At 67.0% G+C, this 10,259-nt stretch overlaps 1 protein-coding gene across 2 annotated transcripts in view; it reads left to right on the top strand.

Annotated features, from left to right (window-relative positions):
* The first annotated feature begins 1,003 nt into the window (after window positions 1-1,003).
* CBFA2T3 (CBFA2/RUNX1 partner transcriptional co-repressor 3) overlaps window positions 1,004-10,259 on the top strand; it is an 80,834-nt gene continuing 71,578 nt past the window's right edge. For both annotated transcript variants that reach the window (XM_043599889.1, XM_043599888.1), the window contains exon 1: window positions 1,004-1,275. The gene's annotated coding sequence lies outside the window, so the exon portion shown is untranslated. The remainder of the gene's footprint in view (window positions 1,276-10,259) is intronic.

Genomic DNA, 10,259 nt, shown 5'->3' with positions numbered 1-10,259 from the left:
CTGGGCCAGTGTGGGGGCACGGGGCCCAGGGTCTTCTTCACAAGGCCACCTGCTCTCCTGCCGTCACCCCACATATGTGGCCGCCTTCAGGACGTGGCCTTTTTAGTGCCTCTGATGTACCTGGCACCCTCTTTGCTGAGTGCCCGTGGGGAGGGGGCTCCGAGGACACAGAGGGTCTGACATGGTTTCTGGAAGCCCTCAGACTGGGAGAGCAGCTCTAATTCCCCCAGCAGATCCCATCCAAATTGGTCACTGTCCCTGCAAGGTGCCCATGGAGAAGTGGGGAAGGGTCTCCTTGAGGAGCACCCCCCCCCCCCCCCCAGCCAGGAGGCCGCGCTCAGAGAGGGGTTTCTTCACCTGGCCTGCGGCGGTCCTTTCAGAGTGGGTGGGGGTCAGGAGGCCCCAGGCAGCCAAGGGAGAGCCCCGGGGGTGTGGGGGGTGAGGGGTGGCCGGTCAGGGGTCAGGACGCAGGGCGAGGTCTGACTCCAGGGCAGGGCCAACGCTCAGGGAAGCGGCCCCGGGGGAACTGGGCGGGGAGGCGGGGAAAGCCCGGCCGAGGGCAGTGGGGGGGGAGCGGAGCCAGGCCCAAGGTTGGGCGGGGGGGCGCAGGTGGACGGGGCGCGTGGGGTCGGGGGCTCGGCCCGCACGGACACTACCCCCCCAGCCCCGGTCGAGGAAGCGCGCCTGGCGGTCCGGGCCGTCCGGCTCCAGGTGGGTGTGGTGTCGGCGGGCTGGCTGTAGGAGGAAGTTGTTGGAAAGTCAGACCGGAATGGCCGTGAGGGAAGGCCGGGCAGGGCCCGGCCCAGATGGTTCCTGTTGAGGAAGCGGTGGGCACAGCTGCAGGCCGCTTCCCCGGCCCCCGGCCCTACTATCACAGTGACACAGCTGGCTGCCCGGGCCGCGGGCTGCACGGAGACCTCCCCCACCGGCGCCTCCCCAGGCCCGCCCTGCGTCACATGAGCCCCTGCAGCCTCCCGCCCCCTCCCCAGGCCGGCGGGCACGGCTGCTGGAAGGCGTGGAGCTGTCTGGGGGACAGAGGCCGCCGGCTGCCGGAGAGCCAGGCCGGCCGCAGCCCTCTTCCCTCCCTCGAGGCCCCACGAGGTCAGGAAGGGCGCTCACGTCGGCCCCCAGAGGGCTGCTCGCCTGTCGCCCGGCGCCAGGACTGCCTCCCGGACCCACCTCCAGTCCTATGTCCCTGGCGTCCCCCTGTGCTGGAGAGCGTCGCCGCGTCCACCGGCTGCTCAGTGCCCCGGGGTCCCCAGGAAGGGCAGCCAGGTAAGGGGATGGGGGGGGGGCGTGGGGGCCGGAGCAGGTGGTCAGAGTGTGACATCTCCAGGCTGCCTCCTGCCTGGCTCTGTTGACTCACCTCAAACCCACACAGCTGGGACAGGTGGCCCCGGAGGGCCCGGCAGGTGCCAGGCCGGGTGTGGGCGCCCCACCCGGAGGCAGATGCTGGAAGGGGCCTGCTCAGTCCCATCTAGGAGGGAGTGGGCTCTGTCTTCCCCCACGGGCAGGGTCCCGGGACTTGGTGAGGAAGGCGGTGTGCGGTCCTCCTGGCAGGACCCTGAGGCTTAGGGATGGGATGAGGACACTGGGGCCACGGGGAAGAGGGCCTGGGCCAGGGCCCTGGGCTCCAGCGATGGTCCAGGACTCAACCGCCGTACCCACTGATGAGCCGTCCCTGGCAAGACCCCTGCCCTTTGGAGCCGGTGCCAGAGAGAAGTGGTGATGGGCAGGCCTCCCCGCCACCCCGTGGCCCCCACTGCCAAGCCCCTGGCTCACCCCAAGACTGGGGGGGCACAGCCGTGAGCAGGCGACCCCACTCCCCAGCCCACGCCACGTGGCCACACTCCGAGGAAACTTTGTAACCTTCCAGACCTCGCAGCCCCAAGTCCTGCTGCTGGAGCCTTCTCCAGAGGCCAAGTGGGCCCCTGGCCCGCAGGCCCGGCACCCCGACCCAGGGATGTCCCTGCCACCTCTGTAGAGCCTGCTTCCCCAACGTGCTGCCGTCCAGGCCCCGAGGGCCAGCCCCTGATTCGGGCTCTATCGGTCACCCGAAGCCATGTGTGGGAAAGCCTGCCTTGAGACAGGGTGAGGAGTGCGCCCACGGCATCTCCCACGTGTGGGTGACTCCAAGACGCCTACAGGGTGGTGCCAGGTTGCTGGCCCTGGCACATGGTCCCCCTGCCTCTCAGGCTGCCCAGTGGCTCCGGTCCGGTCAAGTTCCTGGTGGGCACCACACAGCCCCTTCCCTTCCTGGGGCAGCCCCCCCTCCACCCCCCGCCACTGTCTGGGAACCAGCAGCCGGGCCCTGCCACCCGCCGCGTCCTCGCCTGGGCCTCAGGGTCCTCGAGTGTCAAAGCCTGTCCTCCTGCTCCCTGATGGAGCCAAGACGCAGCTCCTCCCGGGCTGCGGAGGGAGAGGACAGACAGCAGGTGCGCGTGCGAGCCTCGGGCTGTGTTGTGTTTGGATGGGGCGGGGGCGTTCGCGCGAGGAAGGAGTTTGAGGCAGCAGTGCCTCCACGGTGCCGGTGGGCCGCGGGCACCGGGGCGGACGGTCGCATGCAGAATCCCAGCCATCAGTTTATCGACCCCGCGGTCACTGCGCGTGCCAAGCTCACTGCTCCCCCGGGGCGGGGGGGGCGGGGGGGGTGGGAGGCTCCCCGGGGCGGTGGGTGTTTGGCCAGTGTGTTATTGGGCTCCGGCTTGTGTGGGCACGGGAGTCCCAGCCCCGAGGTACTCTGGCTTTTACGAGCTCACAGCCCATCTTTTCTTAATCGTCCGGCTCCACAGGACGGCCACAGCCAGGCTGGGACACGTCCTAACCCCTCAGGCCGCCCCAGACCCCACCCCCTACCGCCCCCCCCCCCCAGGGCTCTGCAATGCTGGAGGGACCGCAGGCCGGCTGGGGGAGCCCTTGGGGCCTGGGGGGTCTCGGGGTCTAGGACAGGCCAGTGGGGAGCACGGCTCCACCGTGCAGTTTCTGGGGCCCACAGGCACCCCAAGAATCCATGAAAACCTCGGAGACCCCAAAATACGTTAAGTGGCCCTAAAGTATGAAAGCAACAACGGCTGGTGATACCTTCTGAAGGGTTAGGACGGAGCCTTTCCGCCTGAGAGCGAACACCTCTGAACGTGGCCGTGGCTGTCCGGCTGGCAGGAGGCGCACGCCGAGGTCAGGCAGACGGCGTGGCCCTTCTGGCCGCCGGATCCCGCCGCAGAGCCCCGGGCAGGCGCCGAGCAGCCTGGCTGGGGACCCGGTGCCCTCCGCAGCCCTGCTGTGGTGGAGGACCGGATGGGTCCGGACCCCACGGTGACCCCACGGGTGGTAGACCCGCTCAGGGCAGGGGAGACCTGAGCGTGCAGTGGGAAAGAGGAGTGTTTACCTCGCTCAGATTTATTAGGCGCCTACTGTATGTGCAGGCCCCATTCCAACAAGCCCACTCTGCAGACGGGGAGACTGAGGGTCAGGTGGCTGTGCCCCCGACAGGAACCAGAGATGGGACCCAGGACACCCAGCAGAGGAGGGCCAGGACAGAGCATTGAAGTCACTCCAATTTGGCCTGAAACAGAGGAGGCTGGGGGCAATTCACCATGACCACCTGGGGGAGAAACTGAGTCGAGCCTGCTCTGGTATCACTGGGGAGGGACAACGTGGGGTCCAGGTGGCAGACTTCAGCCTTCGTGTGACCAGGGAGATAATGAGCATCCCATCCCTAGAGGCGTCCAAGCAGATGCGGCTGGTGTTGGGTGGTTAGTGGGGGTTGGGTGAGATCCCACAGAAGGTGCCGTCCTGAGCCTGGAGCCCGGCAGAGTCCAGCCGTGGGCCACCTGGTCCAGGGTGGGGAGGGTCCAGAGGCCACCACAGCCAGCACGTGCACACTCCGACCCCAGTGTGCCCGGGGCACCCCGTGCAAATCTATCGGTGTCCTGACAGTTCCCACAAGCACGGTGGGGAGGCTCCTCCTCCCCACCACGCCCTCTCAGGCCTCGTCCTCCCCCTGCCCCCTCCAGCTTCCCCTTGACCACCGGCTCTTCTCCGCATGCCCTTCCCTGCTGTTTTAATCTCCTGGGACCGCTATGACAAAGTGCCACCGACCAGTGGGCTCGGAATAGGAATCTATCCGCCCCCAGGTCTGGAGGCCCAGGGCCCAAAATCGAGGTGTGGGCGGGGCCGAGCCCCCTCCTCCAGCTCCCGGGGAGGGTCCTCCCTGCCTCCTCCAACTGTGGCTGTGTCCCTCCCATCTCTGCCCCTGTCTTCATGTGGCTTCTCCTCTGTGTCCCTATGTCCTCTCCTTTCCTGTAAGGACACTTGTCATTGGATTCAGGGCCCCCCAGTCCAGGTGACCAGACCTGTAACCGTCCCATCTGTATCCAGGCAGCAGGCTTGGGGAAAGGCGCCCAGAGCCCGTACTGCCCATCTCTATCACGGCCTGTGGTCAGGATGTGGCCGCACGACCTCCCGGGGAGCAAGGCCGTCTCTGTCCCAAGCCCCCAGCATCCCTCTTGTCACTCAGCCGTGGCCCCTGGCCGTGCTTGTGGGGACCGTCAGGACACCGATAGATGTGTACGGGGTGCCCAGGGCATCGGGGTCGGAGTATGCGCGAAAGCCCCTCTCCGCGATGAGGGCCCGGGCTGAGCCCCGCAGTGACCGCCTGACCTGTGACACGGCTGTGACCATCTGCGTCTGTGCACAAAGTACCGTTGGCAACTTTGCTGTTCGATCTTGTCGGTATCGTCCCCGTGTGCAGGGCGGCCCTCCCGCAGGGGCTTTTCCCTTCGCTCAGACCCCACCGAGACCTGAGGCGACAGGTCCCATCTCCCGCCTCCTGTTCCTGTCTCGAACACGCAGTGCCGGGAACCCTGGCTCGGGGCCTGCCAGCCCGCATGTCATGGCGACCGCCATCACAGAAAAAGATACCGAGGTTCCCAGGGGCACCCAGCAGGCCAGAGCGGAGGCGCGATTGAGCTGGCTCTGTTGACCCTACAGACGGATGCAGGGTCCGTTCAGGGAGGGAAGCCGGCCCCAGGGCCACCGCCTGGCAGGAAGCCAGCAGCACCACGGAGGGATTGGAGAAGGGTGATTTGATGACCTTTAATAAGGGTCAAAGGTTAAACAGAGCAAAGGTTAAACACAGTCTGGGGGCCGATGTCCCTGAGCAGGGGCGAAGAAGGGCAGAGGGGAAGGAGCTGGGAGAGAGCCCAGGAGAGGGAGTGCAGTGGGGCTGTGGTCGTCCAAGGGGCCGGGAAGCCCTCAGGACACACACCCACCTGTCCCTCCCACCCCCTGCATCCCCCGAGGCGCTCTGGGTGGCCCTCCGGAGCCAGCCTCCGGGGCACGAAACTCTGGACACACAGGAGCCCTGGACTCGGTCAGGAAGCCTGGTTCCAAGGGCAGAGCCTGCAGTCCCCTGAGGCTTATGTCAGGACAAAGAGGAAGGCCACCCCTGGGGAAAGCCAGGACCCCTTCCTCCCCCAGTAAATGTGGGGCGTTTTGCTCCTGGGGCCCTCAGTGTCTGCTGGAACATGTGTGTCCGCTGCCCATGCGGTCCCCGTGCCACAAGCCTCCTGAGACAGGCCAACAAAAGGACACCAACCAGCCATGTCCTCCCCACCCACTGAACCCCGAATCTGAGCCTAGGAAGATAGAGCTGCTGGCCGGGTGCAATCCAGGCCGGCTTCCTGGAGGAAGTGGTCCCAAGAGGGCAGCTGGAGGAGGCAAAGAAGGCTTTCACTTCTCGAGGTATCTTGACTGCAGAGAGAGGCATCCGTGTTAACCTGATTCAGCAGCCGGCCGCGGGGGCTTTCTCACACTTTCACTTCCGTGACTACGGTTGACCAGGGGAGGCACAGCCAGGAAGCGTGGCCCCGGGGGGAGGCCAGAACGGGTTACCACTGAGCCAGGACTCTCCGTCCGTGTTCCCTCTGGGATCATCCGCTCTGGACGAGGCCTCGGGTGCTGTTAGCCAAGGGAGGGGCGGCGGCCGGGGAGAAGAGGGGCGTCACCTGGGCTGGCCACGGGGCCCGTGGACTCTGTGGGCTCCGGATCATTCACATGGATTGTTCTGCAGCGGAGGCTGGAGCGCAGTGGGCGTTAGCGATTACAACCCCCGCCGGGGCGGACAGGCAGCCCCTGACAGCTGCCCAGGGTGCAGGCGGGCGTCAGTGCAGCTTCTCGGGGCACTTACGGACCTGCCTTGTCTCTGTCACTCGCGGGAGCGAGCCTATGACACAAAGTCAGTCGGATCACTGCACGCCTGCACACAGGCCCTCCCAGGGCTTCCCGCCCTCACCCTGGTCGTTGCGCCCTTGCCGGCCCCTCCTTGCGACCGCCCCTCAGGCACCTGCCCTGCTCCGTCCTCCTCACCCTCCTCTCCCTGCTGTATCTTCCCCTTCTGTTTATGATTCTCACCAGCAAACGAGGTGTCTGGCGGGTCCCCACATTCACTTGTCATGTCGCCCCGCTGGCACTGGGCCGCTGCCTCTGCCCTCTGCTCGCTGCCATCCCCTTGGTGCCCGCGGCGGTGCCGGCTCACGGGTGCTCAGCCCTTGACGGGAGTGGGTGCATCCTACGCCCGGAGGAGACGACCGTCCCCCGCACGGTGTGTGCCTGCTGATGCCACCACGGGGGCTGAGGGGGGCTGAGGGGCATGTAGGTCTGTCCGACAAGGAACTGAGGCCCAGAGGCAGAGGGTGAGCTGCCTGGGGTCAGCAGGCGGGGCCAGGGGCTGGAGCCGGACCTGAGCGCTGACCCTTCGGCCCCTAAGGGGCAGTGTTCAGAGACGGACCTGGAGGGCACCCTCCCTTGCAGCGGGTCCCCGTGGCCAGTTGCTGGGGGCACCTGGCGGCCAGGCCTCCTGGAGATGGTAGGCTCTGGACGGGTCACTTGGCCCCCCCAAGTGACCCCGGGTGAGGCCCTGCCCCTCCCCCTCCTCCCCAAGGTGGCCGGCAGGTGATCTGCACGGAGGGCGGCGTAAGGGCTGGCCCACAGACAGGGCTGCTTTGGCTGAGGCCACGGAGGGCTTCTGGGACCCACCTGAGTCCCCCTAGGCTGTGTCCGCCTCCAGTCCCCAGCCTGGCAAGGTCAAGCCCTCCAGATTTGGGGGCCAGCTCAGCACCTGGAGTTGAGGCCGAGGTGGGCCTGGAGACTAGCGATGGAATCTGCCGGAAGCCTGTCCACATGGGCCTCAGCTCCCTCCCAGGCAGCGGGGACAAGGACGTGGTGGTCCCTGCTCGACCCTGATGGCCTCTCCTAGCCAGAGGGTGTCCCTGAGGCAGCTGGGGTCCCCTCTCTCACAGCCTGAGGAGCCTCGGTGTGGATAGTACCGGGCAGCGGGAGCCACAGGGCCCAGGGCCCAGAGCCCTGGTCAGAGGCCTCGGTGCGTGCAGACCCCCTCCCCAGCTATAGAGCTGGTGGGTCAGGAGGAATCAGGTGTGGCCCCCTTTGGGCTCACCAACTGGGACTGGCGTCTGAGAGAACGTGGGCAGACCCCTCCTCGGGTGCGGCCCCCTCTGCCCCTGGTGCGAGGGTCCAGGCGGCACGGTGGAGGAGAGGGGTGCACCTGCCCCCCAGGCCAGCGCAGCCTCCCCAGGGGGACACGGTGCCGGGGGCATCGCTGACGGTCTCCCAGGCAGCAGGCAGCCCTGCGAACGGGGACATGGAAGCTATTGTTCCCCAGGCTGCGGGAGGGGACGGGGTAGAGGGGGCGGGGGGGGGGGGCAAATCCAGCCCAGACTCCTTCCTGGCCCGGGGTGCGGCTTCCCTCGGCCGGCCTGCAAGGCACCGTCGGTCTGACTGTAAGGTGAGGACACAAATCAGAGAGGTCAGAAAACCCGCCCCGGGTCACACAGCACGTCCCCGGCAGGCGCTCCCCGACGGGGACCTCAGGAAAGGGATCCCCCGGCATCCGCCGCCCAGGGGCGCGGATTCACTCAGCAGCCCCCCACCCCCGGCCAGACCCTCTCAGAGCCTGCGGTGGGGTCTGGGTGGCCCACGCTACGGAGCCCGAGGCAGGTGCTGCCTGACGCCCCACAGCTGGCACCTGGATCACACGAGCACCAGCTGATGTGGGGCAGAGCTGTCTGCCCGGCCCGGGGCCCCCCAGCGAAGCCCCCTCTGCTGCTGCTGCTGTGAAACCTTTGGGGAGCGCAAGAGCGCTGGCCTCGGCCCGGCCTACCACTGCCCACCAGAACACCGGACGCCGAAGTGTTGTTTCTGACGCTCCCTGCCGCTGGGGGCTTAAGACAGGTGTGGACCTCCGGTGTGGCTCCCAGAGGGGGGCGGGTTTGGACAGGGGTCTGTCGGAGAGGAAGCACTGTGGGGCGCGAAGCCTTGAGGGAACGCAGGGACAAAAGGCACAGAGAAACTTGTAGGTCTGAACACGCGGGCAGGTGGCAGAGGGGGACCCGGGCCCAGCACAGCCCTCGAAGTCCGGGGAGCTCTCTCTCAGTCCTTACCCTAATGACCCTCGGCCCCAGGGGTCTGGCCCTGGGGCCCGGGCCCCTCCCCTGGGCCTGAGGGGCCTCACAGACACCTCGAGGAGGGATCGCCTTTGCGAGGAGGCCCAGGAGGGGGATGGGACGGTTCAGAGGAGGCCGCTCCGAGGACGAGGTGTGGGCAGGGGTCTGTGCCCTGCTCTGCGCGGCCTGGCTTCCCGGACTCTGTGCGCTCAGCTGTGCGGCAGCGGGGTGGTGACCCCACGACCCCGCAGGCCCATCCGCGTTTGTGACGTGGGGACAACGGCCAGACCTCGGACGGGCTGGGGGACTGCTGAGAGACGGCTCTGGTGCGGTGGCCGGCCCTGGGTCCAGCCCTGCCTCCCCGCTCCCCTTCCTGGTGCTCACTGCCTCCCGGGAACCTGCCCGTGAACCCCTGCAGTCCCTTCCCTGCAAAGGCCACTTGGGGCGGCTCAGAGAGGCCAGTGGAGAAGGAACTGGGGAGCTGACCCCGCCCTGCGGCCCCCAGAGCTTCCTCCTTCCCTCCCAAGTTGGGGTGCATTTTGAGTGTGTGGAAAGCCCCGACCTCGCAGACCCTACCAGGGGGAGCAGTCGGGGAGGAAGGGCCAGCGGGAGGGACAGGGGGGACCTTTGCACATGGTCCCACCTGGCTGTGCCCCTCACGGCAAACTGCAGTGAGCGTGGGCCCCAGGCCGCGGGGCCAGCCTGACTCGGCCTCAGACGGGGGCCCCTCGGCTCCGGGACTGGGCCGCTGGCCTCTCCTCGCAGCTGGGCTCCCCGACTGGGACACAATATCTAAGGTTCCATCCCTGGATGGTTCTGCCAGGCCTGGACACACAGACAGACAGACAGACAGACAGACAGACGCCAAGCCCATTCCTGCCCCTGTACCACCAAACATTGTTCCCCAGTTACACGGAGGTTGGGACCAAACATCCTAAAAGCAGGTGATAGGCAGCTGACAAAAAGTGCAAGTCAGAGCCCTTCCCCGCCTTTATGGCCCCCGGGGGGGGGGGGGCACCGCGCTCCCAAGTTCAGGGAGGCCCAGGAGGCCGAGAGGGGCTGCGCCTGGCCCTGACCCCTCAGCCAGGCTTCCTCGTCCCAGCGAGGGGCTGTCCCCACCTGGGGCTCTCCGGGCGGGGCGCCACCCAGAGCTTTGGGGCAGAGGGTGCAGCCGGGGCCAGGAGATAGGAGCAGGCAGCTTCCTGTCGGAAACCGAAACTGCCAGGTGCTTCCCTCGCTCCCTGGGGCCACCCAGACGCAGCTGCAGCCCAGCCCTCCGCCCCGGCGACGAGGACGACCGGGCCTCCCGCCACAGGGGCCCCTCTGAGCCTCAGTGCACCCCCAGCAGACAGAGGCGGCCCCAGCCCCCAGCCCCCAGCCCCACCTCAGCCACCCTGGCGGGGTTTCACAGTCTTGGTGCAAAAACAGGGTGCGAAATACCTTAATAACCCTTAACTTTGAATACTCGTCAAAAGGAGGATGTTTCCGGTGGGTCAGATTTAACAGAACAGAGCATTAAAGCCAGTTTCACTGCTTTCTTGGTCCCCCTATCCTCCGGCTGCCAGAACACGGGGCATCTCCCGTGCGGCCCCGTCCACAGACCCGGGACAGAGGAGGGACAGGCCTGACCCGTCGCCAGCTCCCACCCCCACCCCCCCCCCGCCCCGGTTCCCTGCTTGTCTGGTCCCTTCGTCTCTGAGGCCCCCTCTGTAATTTGAGCTCTGAAATAATTTACACACACCAGAGGGGCCCCATCACTGGGAGCAGACAGGCGAGCACCCTGCACCTTCTTTCTTTGTA

Source organism: Prionailurus bengalensis, chromosome E2, assembly GCF_016509475.1.
Source record: "Prionailurus bengalensis isolate Pbe53 chromosome E2, Fcat_Pben_1.1_paternal_pri, whole genome shotgun sequence".
NCBI lineage: Eukaryota > Metazoa > Chordata > Mammalia > Carnivora > Felidae > Prionailurus > Prionailurus bengalensis.
This window is presented reverse-complemented; position numbering and strand designations above follow the sequence as displayed.